Source organism: Callithrix jacchus, chromosome 14, assembly GCF_049354715.1.
Source record: "Callithrix jacchus isolate 240 chromosome 14, calJac240_pri, whole genome shotgun sequence".
Lineage (NCBI taxonomy): Eukaryota > Metazoa > Chordata > Mammalia > Primates > Cebidae > Callithrix > Callithrix jacchus.
The window spans coordinates 50,353,616-50,364,523 of record NC_133515.1 but is presented as its reverse complement, the minus strand read 5'-3'; positions in this window follow the sequence as shown (position 1 = coordinate 50,364,523).

Below are 10,908 nucleotides of genomic sequence, written 5' to 3'. Positions count from 1 at the left end.
AACAAGAAGAGCTAACAATCCTAAATATATATGGACCCAATACAGGAGCACACAGATACATAAGGCAAGTCCTTAATGACTTACAAAGAGACTTAGACTCCCACACAATAAGAGTGGGAGACTTTACACTCCACTGTCAATATTAGACAGATCAACCAGACAGAAAATCAACAAGGATATCCAGGGCTTGAACTCAGACCTGGAGCAAGCAAACCTGATAGAAATTTACAGAACTCTCCACCCTAAATCCACAGAATATACATTCTTCTCAGCACCACATCACACCTACTCTAAAATTGACCACATAATTGAAAGTAAAGCACTCCTCAGCAAATGCAAAACAACTGAAATCATAACAAACAGTCTCTCAGACCATAGTGCAATCAAGTTAGAACTCAGAATTCAGAAACCAACCCAGAACCGCACAGCTTCATGGAAACTGAACAACTGGCTCTTGAATGTTGAATGGATTAAACAATGAAATGAAGGCAGAAATAAAGAAGTTCTTTGAAACCAATGAGAACAAAGACACAACCTGAAAGAATCTCTGGGACACATTTAAAGCAGTCTATAGAGGAAAATATATAGCAATAAGTGCCCATATGAGGAGAATGGAGAGATCCAAAATTGACACCCGATCATAAAAATTGAAAGAGCTAGAGGAGCAAGATCAAAAAAACTCAAAACCCAGCAGAAGACAAGAAATAACTAAGATCAGAGCTGAACTGAAGGAGATAGAGACACAAAAAACCCTCCAAAAAATCAATAAATCCAAGAGCTGGTTTTTTGAAAAGATCAAAAAAAATAAACAGACCACCAGCCAAATTGATATAAAAGAAAAGAGAGAACAACCAAATGGATGCAATAAAAAATGATAAGGGGGACATCACCACAGATTTCACAGAAATTCAAACAATCATCAGAGAATATTACAAACAACTCTATGCACATTAACTAGTAAACCTGGAAGAAATGGATAAATTCCTGGACTCCTGTGTCCTCCCAAGCCTAAACCAGGAGGAAGCTGAAACGGAATAGACCAATAACAAGGTCAGAAGTCGAGGCAGCAATTAAGAGCCTGCCACACAAAAAAAACCCAGGTCCAGATGGGTTCACAGCTGAATTCTACCAGACACACAAAGAGGAGCTGGTACCATTCCTTATGAAACTATTCCAAAGAATCCAAACAGAGGGAATCCTTCCCAAATCATTTTATGAGACCAACATCATCCTGATACCAACACCCGGCAGAGACCCAACAAGAAAAGAAAACTTCAGGCCAATATCCATGGTGAACATAGATGCAAAAATCTTCAATAAAATATTGGCAAGCCAATTGCCACAGCAAATCAAAAAACTTATCCACCATGATCAAGTAGGATTCATCCCGGGGATGCAAGGCTAGATCAACATACGCAAGTCTATAAACGTAATTCACCACATAAACAGAACCAAAAACAAAAACCACATGATTATCTCAATTGACGCAGAGAAGGCATTCGACAAAATTCAACAGCCCTTTATGCTAAAAATCCTCAATAAACTCAGTATCGATGGAACGTATCTCAAAGTAATAAAAGCTATTTACAACAAACCAACAGCCAATATCACACTGAATGGGCAAAAACTGGAAGCATTCCCTTTGAAATCTGGCACTAGACAAGGATGCCCTCTCTCACCACTCCTATTCAATATAGTACTGGAAGTTCTAGCCAGAGTAATCAGGCAAGAAAAAGAAATAATGGGTATACAAATAGAAAAGGTGGAAGCCAAATTGTCTCTATTTGCAGACGACATGATAGTATACCTAGAAGACCCCATCGCCTAAGCCCAAAAACTCCTGAAACTGATAAGTAACTTCAGCAAAGTCTCAGCATATAAAATCAATGTGCAAAAATCACAAGCATTCCTCTACACCAATAACAGACTTAAAGAAAGCCAAATCAAGAACGAACTGCCATTCACAATTGCTACAAAGAGAATAAAATACCTAGGAACACAACTAACAAGGAACGCAAGGGACCTCTTCAAGGAAAACTACAAACCACTGCTCAACGAAATCAGAGAGGACACAAACAGATGGAGAAACATTCCATGTTCATGGTTGGGAAGAATTAATATCATGAAAATGGCTATACTGCCCAAAGTAATTTACAGAATCAATGCTATCCCCATCAAGCTAGCATTGACTTTCTTCACAGAACTGGAAAAAAACACCATGAACTTCATATGGAACCAAAAGAGAGCCCGCATAGCCAAGTCAATTCTAAGCAAAAAGAACACAGCGGAGGGCATCACACTACCGGATTTCAAACTATACTACAAGGCTACAGTAATCAAAACAGCATGGTACTGGTACCAAAACAGAGATATAGACCAATGGAACAGAACAGAGGCATCGGAGGCAACATAACATATCCACAACCATACAATCTTTGATAAACCTGACAAAAACAAGCAATGGGGAAAGGATTCCCTGTTTAACAAATGGTGTTGGGAAAACTGGCTAGCCATGTGCAGAAAGCTGAAACTGGACCCCTTCCTGATACCTTACAGTAAAATTAACTCCAGATGGATTAAAGACTTAAACATAAGACCTGGCACCATAAAAACCCTAGAAGGAAATCTAGGCAAAACCATCCAGGACATAGGAGTAGGCAAGGACTTCATGAACAAAACACCAAAAGCATTGGCAACAAAAGCCAAAATAGACAAATGGGACCTAATCAAACTCCACAGCTTCTGCACGGCAAAAGAAACAGTCACTAGAGTGAATCGGCAACCAACAGAATGGGAAAAAATTTTTGCAGTTTACCTGTCTGACAAAGGGCTGATATCCAGAATATACAAAGAACTCAAACAGATTTACAGGAAAAAAACAAGCCCATTCAAAAATGGGCAAAGGATATGAACAGACACTTTATGAAAGAAGACATATATGAGGTCAACAATTATATGAGAAAATGCTTATCATCACTGGTCATTAGAGAGATGCAAATCAAAACCACATTGAGATACCATCTCACGCCAGTTAGAATGGCGATCATTAAAAAATCTGGAGATGACAGATGCTGGAGAGGATGTGGAGAAAAAGGAACACTTTTACACTGTTGGTGGGAGTGTAAATTAGTTCAACCATTGTGGAAGACAGTGTGGCGATTCCTCAAGGCCTTAGAAATAGAAATTCCATTTGACCCAGCAATCCCATTACTGGGTATATATCCAAAGGACTATAAATCATTCTACTATAAGGACACATGTACACGAATGTTCATTGCAGCACTGTTTACAATAGCAAAGACCTGGAACCAACCCAAATGCCCATTGATGATAGACTGGACTGGGAAAATGTGGCACATATACACCATGGAATATTATGCAGCAATCAGAAATGATGAGTTCATGCCATTTGTAGGGACATGGATGAATCTGGAGAACATCATTCTCAGCAAACTGACACAAGAACAGAAAATGAAATACCGCATATTCTCACTCATAGGTGGGTGATGAACAATGAGAACACATGGACACAGGGAGGGGAGTACTAAACACTGGGGTCTATTGGGGGGAAAAGGGGAGGGCCAGCAAAGGGGGAGCTGGGGAGGGATAGCATAGGGAGAAATGCCAAATGTGGGTGAAGGGGAGAAAAGAAGCAAAACACACTGCCATGTGTGTACCTATGCAACTGTCTTGCTTGTTCTGCACATGTACCCCAAAACCTAAAATGCAATAAAAAATTTAAAAAAAAGAAAGCAAGTGTGTCTATATTAATATTGGATAAAGAGAAGAAAAGCTACTAGGGACAGAGAGTACCTTTAACATAATTATAAAATGATCATTCCACCAAGAAGACATAGCAATCCTACATGTATATGTACCAAACAAGAGAGATGTCAAACACGTGAAGCAAAAACTGATAGAAGTAATAAGATAGACAAATACGCCACTTGAATTGGAGATGTCAACACCTCTTACTCAACAATGGATAGAACAATGAAACAGAAAAATTGACAGGCTATAGAAGAATTCAACATCAAAGAACAGAACTAACTGACATTTGTAGAACATTCTACCCCCAAACAGCAGAGTATGCATTCTTTTCAAGTGTCCCTGAATATGTGCTAAGATAGACCATATTCTAGGCAATAAAAAAAACCTCGACAAATTAAAAGAACTGAAATAATACAGAGTATGTTCTCTGATCACAATGAAATCAAATGAGAAATCAACAATGGAAAGGCAATAGGAAAATCACTAAACACTTGGAAACTAAACAAATAATGAAAATATGTCAAAAACTGTGGTCTTGGCACAGTGGCTCACACTTGTAATCCCAGCACTTTGGGAGGCTGAGGTAGATGGATCACCTGAAGTCAGGAGTTCAAGACCAGCCTGGCCAACATGGTGAAACCTCATCTCTACTAAAAATACAAAAAATCAGCTGGGTGTGGTGGCCCAAGTCTGTAATCCTAGCTGCTAGGGAGGCTGAGGCAGGAGAATCACTTGAACCCAGGAAGCAGAGATTGCAGTGAGTGAGATCACACCACTCCACTCCAGTCTGAGCAACAGAGCAAGACTCCATCTCAACATAAATTTGAAAAACATTGTGAGATGTGGCTGAAACTGTGCTGAGAAAATAATTTGTATCACTAAATGCATACATTAGAAAAGAAGAGTTTGAAATTAATGATCTAAGTTTCACCTAAGGAAGCTAGAATAAGAGAGAAAAAAGCAAGCAGAAGGAAAAATAAACATAAAAGTGGAACCAATAAAATTGAAAATAGGAAAACAATAAAGAGAGGAGTGATGTCAGCAAGACGGAGGAGTAAGAGATTAGCAGCCTCCCTCTTCTGACAAAAATAATAATTAAACAGCTATCAAAGAATAAAAGGAGCCCGGAGAGGATTCAAATGTCCATTTTAAAACTACAGCAACACAGTGGAGCAAAAAAAAGAGAATAACCATACAGAAAAGATTGCTAGGGAGATTGGCTAATTACAGACATCTGGAGGTGGCTGGGAGTAAAGATAATGCATGGGGGCTATCTTTATCAGCCATGCAGCAGGTGCCATTGCAATCCCAAGTGGCCTGCTCAGTGGAGGACTTTGGCAACCTTTACTGCTCAGGACCTCAGTAGCCCTGACGACAGCCACAGACTCTGCAACTTTCACTGTGGAGAATCCTATAGTGTTCATTAGTGCCAACTCCAGCAGCCTGCTCTGCAGAGGACACTGGCATATTTCATTACTGATACAATCAACAATCATTGCTGCCACAGACTCCCCAGAGAGAGATGCTGCTGAGCACCCTCACAAAAAGATAGGCTGTTGTGCATGTTGAGGACCCCTGCAATCCTGACTGATGATGACCTCGGCTGACAGAGCTACAGACACCACTGGGTCTTCTACAGAGCTGAAACCATCACCCAATACTTCCACTGCCCTTGCACCAACCCTGCACCACCTTGTTGAAGGTCTTTCCCCACAAAAACCAGAAAGGCTTGATCCATAAAATATGCAAACATCAACATGAGAACAAAAAAATAGAAGAAACAACACCACCAAAGGAACACAATAATTTTACAGTAACCAACCCCAAAGACCTACAAATTGTTGAACAAAGAATACAAAGTAATTGTTTAAAGGAAGTTCAGTGAGCTATAACAGAACACAGATAGACAACTTAATGTAATCAGGAAAACAATACTTGAGAAAAATGAGAAGTTCAACAGAGAGATACAAACTATAAAAAAGAAACAGAAATACTGGAGCTGAAGAATATAATGAATAAAACGCAAAATGAAATAGAGAGCATCAGCAGCAGACTTGAACAAATGGATGAGAAAAACAATAAACTCAAAGGTAGGTCATCTGAAATTACCCAGTTAGAAAAGAAAAAAAAAGAGAGAAATTTTTAAAAGTGAAGACAACATATGTGAATTATAGACACCAAAAAGCAGCCCAATATATACATTATGGGAGTTTCAGAAGGAGGAGAGAGAGAGAGAGCAAAGCAGACAGAAAGCTTATTGAAATAAATAATGTCAGGCTGGGTGTGGTGGCTCACACCTATAATCCCAGCACTTTGGGAGGCTGAGGAAGGTGGATCATGAGGTCAAGAGATCAAGACCATCCTGGTCAACAAGGTGAAACCCCATCTCTACTAAAAATACAAAAATTAGCTGGCCATGGTGGTGCATGCCTGTAATCCCAGCTACTTGGGAGGCTGAGGCAGAAGAATTGTTTGAACCCAGAAGGCGGAGGTTGCAGTGAGTTGAGATCGTGCCATTGCACTCCAGTCTGGGTAACAACAGCAAAACTCCATCTCAAAAATAAAATAAATAAATAATGTCAGTAAACTTTCCAAATCTGGTGATACATATGGATATCCAGGCATATGAAGCTCATAGATCCCTATACAGATTCAATCCAAAGACGACTTCACCAAAACATATTATAATAAAACTGTCAAAAATCAAAACAGAGAAAATTTTAAAAATAGTAAGAGAAAAGAAACTCATCTTATACAAGGGAGTCTTCATAAGGCTACCAGCAGACTTCTCAGCAGAAACTTTAAAGGCCAGGAGAGAGTGAGAGATATTCAAAGTGCTGAAAGAAAAAAATCTGCCAACCAAAATACTTTACCCAGCAGAGCTGTCCTTAGGAAATGAAGGAGAGAGAAAGACATTCCCAGACAAACAAATGTTGAGGGAGTTCATTACCAGTAGACCTTCCATATAAAAAATACTAAAGGGAGTTATTCAAGCTAAAATAAAGGACAAAAATAGAAACATAAAAACATATGAAAGCATGAAACTCACTGGTAAAGGTAAGTATATAGTTAAATTCAGAACATACTAATACTCTAATAGTATGAAGGTTAAAAGACAAAAGCATTAAAAATAACTGTAGCTACAATAATGTGTTCTTGATACATAATATAAAAAGAAAAAATATAAATTATGACATCAAAAATGTAAAATGAAGGGCAAATAAAAGAGTAGATTTTTTTGTATGCAGTTGAAGTTCAGTTAATATCAACTTAAGACTGTTATAAAATTTTTGTGGAAGCCTCATGGTAACAACAAAGTAAAAACCTATAGTAGATACACAAAAGATAAATAGAAAAAAATAAAAGCATACCACTATGGAAAACTATGAAACCACAAAGTGCCATTGAAAGAAGGAAGGAAGAAAGGAACAAAGGAAAGAAGGAAGAAAGGAACAAAGGAGCTAAAAACAGCCAGAAAAGAATGAACAAGATGGTAATAGTAAGTTCTTACCTATAAACCACTATTTTCAATTAAATAGGTTAAATTTAGCCAGGCTCAGTGGCTCACGCCTGTAATCACAGCACTTTGGGAGGCCAAGGTGGGTAGATCACTTGAGGTCAGGCCTGGCAAACATGGAGAAACCCCATCTCTACTAAACATACAAAAATTAGACAAGTGTGGTCATGCAGGCCTGTAATCCCAGCTACTCAGCAGGCTGAGGCTGGTGAATCGCTTGAACCCAGGAGGTGGAGGTTGCAGTGAGCCAAGATCACACCACTGCTCTCCAGTCTGAGCAAAAAAGCAAGATTGCATCTAAAAAAAAAAAAAAACAGGAGAGGGGGTTAAATCCCCTAATCAAAAAACAGAGTGGCTGAATAGACAAAAACAAAAATAAAAAAAATACAATTATATGCTACCTACAAGACACTTACTTCAGCTTTAAGAACACATATAGGCTGAAAGTGAAGGAATTGCAAAAGATAGTCCATGCAAATGGAAACCATAAGATAAGGGATAGCTATACTTACATCAAACAAAATATAAGTCAAAACTTTAATGAGAAAAGAAAGGTAATTATATAATAATAAAGGGGTCAATTAATCAAGAGGATATAACAATTTTAAATATGCAAACACTATTGGAACACACAAATATATTAAGCCAATATTAAAGGCCTAAAGACAGAAATTGATAACAACATAATAATAGCAGAAACTTTAACATCTCATTTTAAAAATGGATAGTCATCCAAGCAGAAAATCCACAATGAAATCTTGTACTTGAACTACACATTAGACCAAATAGACCTAACAGACATATCCAGAACATTCCATCCAATGGCAGAATACACATTCATCTCAAGCCCACATGGAACATTCTCCAAAATAGATAATATGTTAGGCTACAAAACAAGTCTTAAAAAATTTAAAGGGGTTTATTACCAGTAGGCTATGTTAGGCTATAAAACAAGTCTTAACAAATTTAAGGGAGTTCATTACCTTCCAAATAAGAAATACTAAAGAAAGTTATTCAAATTTAAGAAGCTGGAAAATTTACAAATACATTCAAATTAAACAACACACTCCAGAAAAATCAATGGGTGAAAGAAGAAATCAAAGAAATCTAAAAATATCTTGACACAAATAAAAATGGAAACACAACATACCAGAACTTATGAAATGTAACAAAATAAAAAACCTAAGTTTACACCTTAAGGAACTAAAAAAAGAATAAACTAAGTGCAAAATTATCAGAAGGAAATAATAAGATGAGAGCAGACATAACTGAAACAGAGAGTAAAGAAACAATCGAAAAGATCAATGAAACTAGGAGCTGGTTTCTTGAGAAGATAAATAAAATTGACAAACATTTAGCTAAATTAAGTAAGAAAAACAGAGAAGACTTGAATAACGAAAATTATAAACAAAAGAGGAGACATTATAACTGCTACTCCATAAATACAAAGGACCATAAGAGACTACTATACATAATTATATATCAATAAATTGGATAACCTAGAAGAAATGTATAAACTTCTAGAAACATATAACCTACCAAGTCTGAAAGATGAAGAAATAGAAAATCTGAATAGGCTTATAATTAATAAAAAGATTGAATCAATAATCAAAAATCTCCCAACAAAGAAAAGACCAGGAACAAATGGCTTTACTGGCAAATTCAACCAAATGTTGAAAGAAGAGTTAATGCCAATCTTTCTCAAACTCTTCCAGAAAATTTAGGAGAAGAGAACATTTCAAACCCCATTTTATGAAGCCAGCACTACCTTGATACCTGAACCAGATGAGGATACTGTAAGAAAAGAAAATTAGAAGTCAATATCCCTGATGAACACAGGTGCAAAAAACTCTCAACAAAATACTAGCAAACCAAATTCAATAGAACATTAAATGAGAGGAGCAAGGAAGATGGTGCTGTAGGACCAAGTCGGGATTGCAGCTCCCAGTGAAAGCACAGAGGGTGAGTGGATGCTGCATTTCCAGATGGATCTTTATTGCCCACAGACCAGGAGATTCCCAGGTGTAGGAGCCCCATGGGCCGCCAGCAAGGCAGTTTGGGCCGGGGCCACAGCGCAGGGCACTCTGTACAAAATACACTGGTTTGGTTGCCCTGTTAAAATGGCAATTGGAGATTTTGGAAGGCAGATTAGCACATTCATCTGATTAAATGGGACTTAAACAGAAAGCCAGGCCAGGAGATTCCTGGGCAGCAAAGTTGTTTCAGCCGGCGCAGTGGGTTGCTGCACGGGAAATCACACAGATCCCGGCGCCCTTTCAGCAGGCGGCTGGAACACCTGGGAGAGAGTCAACCGTTCAACTTAAAAAAAAAAAGGGCTCTGAGGCAGGGAGCCAGGTGTTCAGGCTCGGCGGGTCCCACCCCCACAAAAACAAACAAAACAGCAATTGGAAACGCTTGGGGTTGAGAGTTTCACAGCAAGCACAGCTGAACCCAGGACAGTGCAGCTCGGTGGGGGAAGGGTGTCTGCCATTACCAAGGCACTTAATCCCTATGGAGGTACTCTGCCAAGCTGATGCAGCCTGCCACTGCCGAGGCAACCTGCCATAACAGAGAGAGTCCGCCATTACAGAGACGGGCCACCATCACCACGGCAGTTCTAACCACACCCATATAAACAGAACTACAGGGAATTACACATGGCAGCAGGGCAGAGCCCACAGCAACAGGGCAGAACCCACGGCAACAGGGCAGAGCCCACGGCAGCTCAGCATAGCCACTACAGGCAGGCAGTGACTAGACTGCCTCCTTGCTGGGCAGGACAGTGCAATGAATACTCATAAATAAAGCCCTAACTCCCCAGGACAGAGCATCTAAGAAAAAAAAAAGGGGGCTTTATGAGTTCTGCTACAGCAGACTTAAACGTACCTGCCTAGCAGCCCTGAATGAACAACGGAGCTCACAACTCAGCACTTGAGTACCTATAAAGTACAGACTGTCTCCTCAAGTATAAAGTACAGACAGTCTCCTCAAGCAGCTCCCTGACCCCTGTATATCCAAAGAGTCACCTCACAAAGGACTGATCAGACTGACATTTGGCGGGCATCATTCAGGGACAAAGATAGCAGAAGAAACGGGTAGCAACCCTCATGGTTCTGCAGCTGCTACAGGTGTACCCCAGGCAAGCAGGGCATAGAGTGGACCTCAGTAGTCCTACAGCAGAGGGGCCAGATTGTTAGAAGAAAAACTAAGAAACAGAAATACTTCATCATCAACAATCTGGATGTCCACTCAGAGACCCAATTGGAAAATCAGCAACAACTCAGATGACATGTGGATAAATCCACAAAGATGGGAAGAAACCAGCACAAAAAGGAGGAAAACACCAGAAACCAGAACACCTCGCCTCCTACAAGGGACCACAACTGCTCATCAGCAAAAAAACAAAGCTGGACAAAGAATGAGCATGATGAAATGACAAAATCAGACTTCAGAAGGTGGGTAATGAGAAACTTCAGTGAGCTAAAAGAACATGTTCTAACTAAATGCAAAGAACTAAGAACCTTGAAAAAAGGTTTGAGGAAATGATAACAAGAATGGACAACTTAGAGAGAAATATGAGTGAATTGAAGGAGCTGAAAAACACAACACAAGAACTTCAC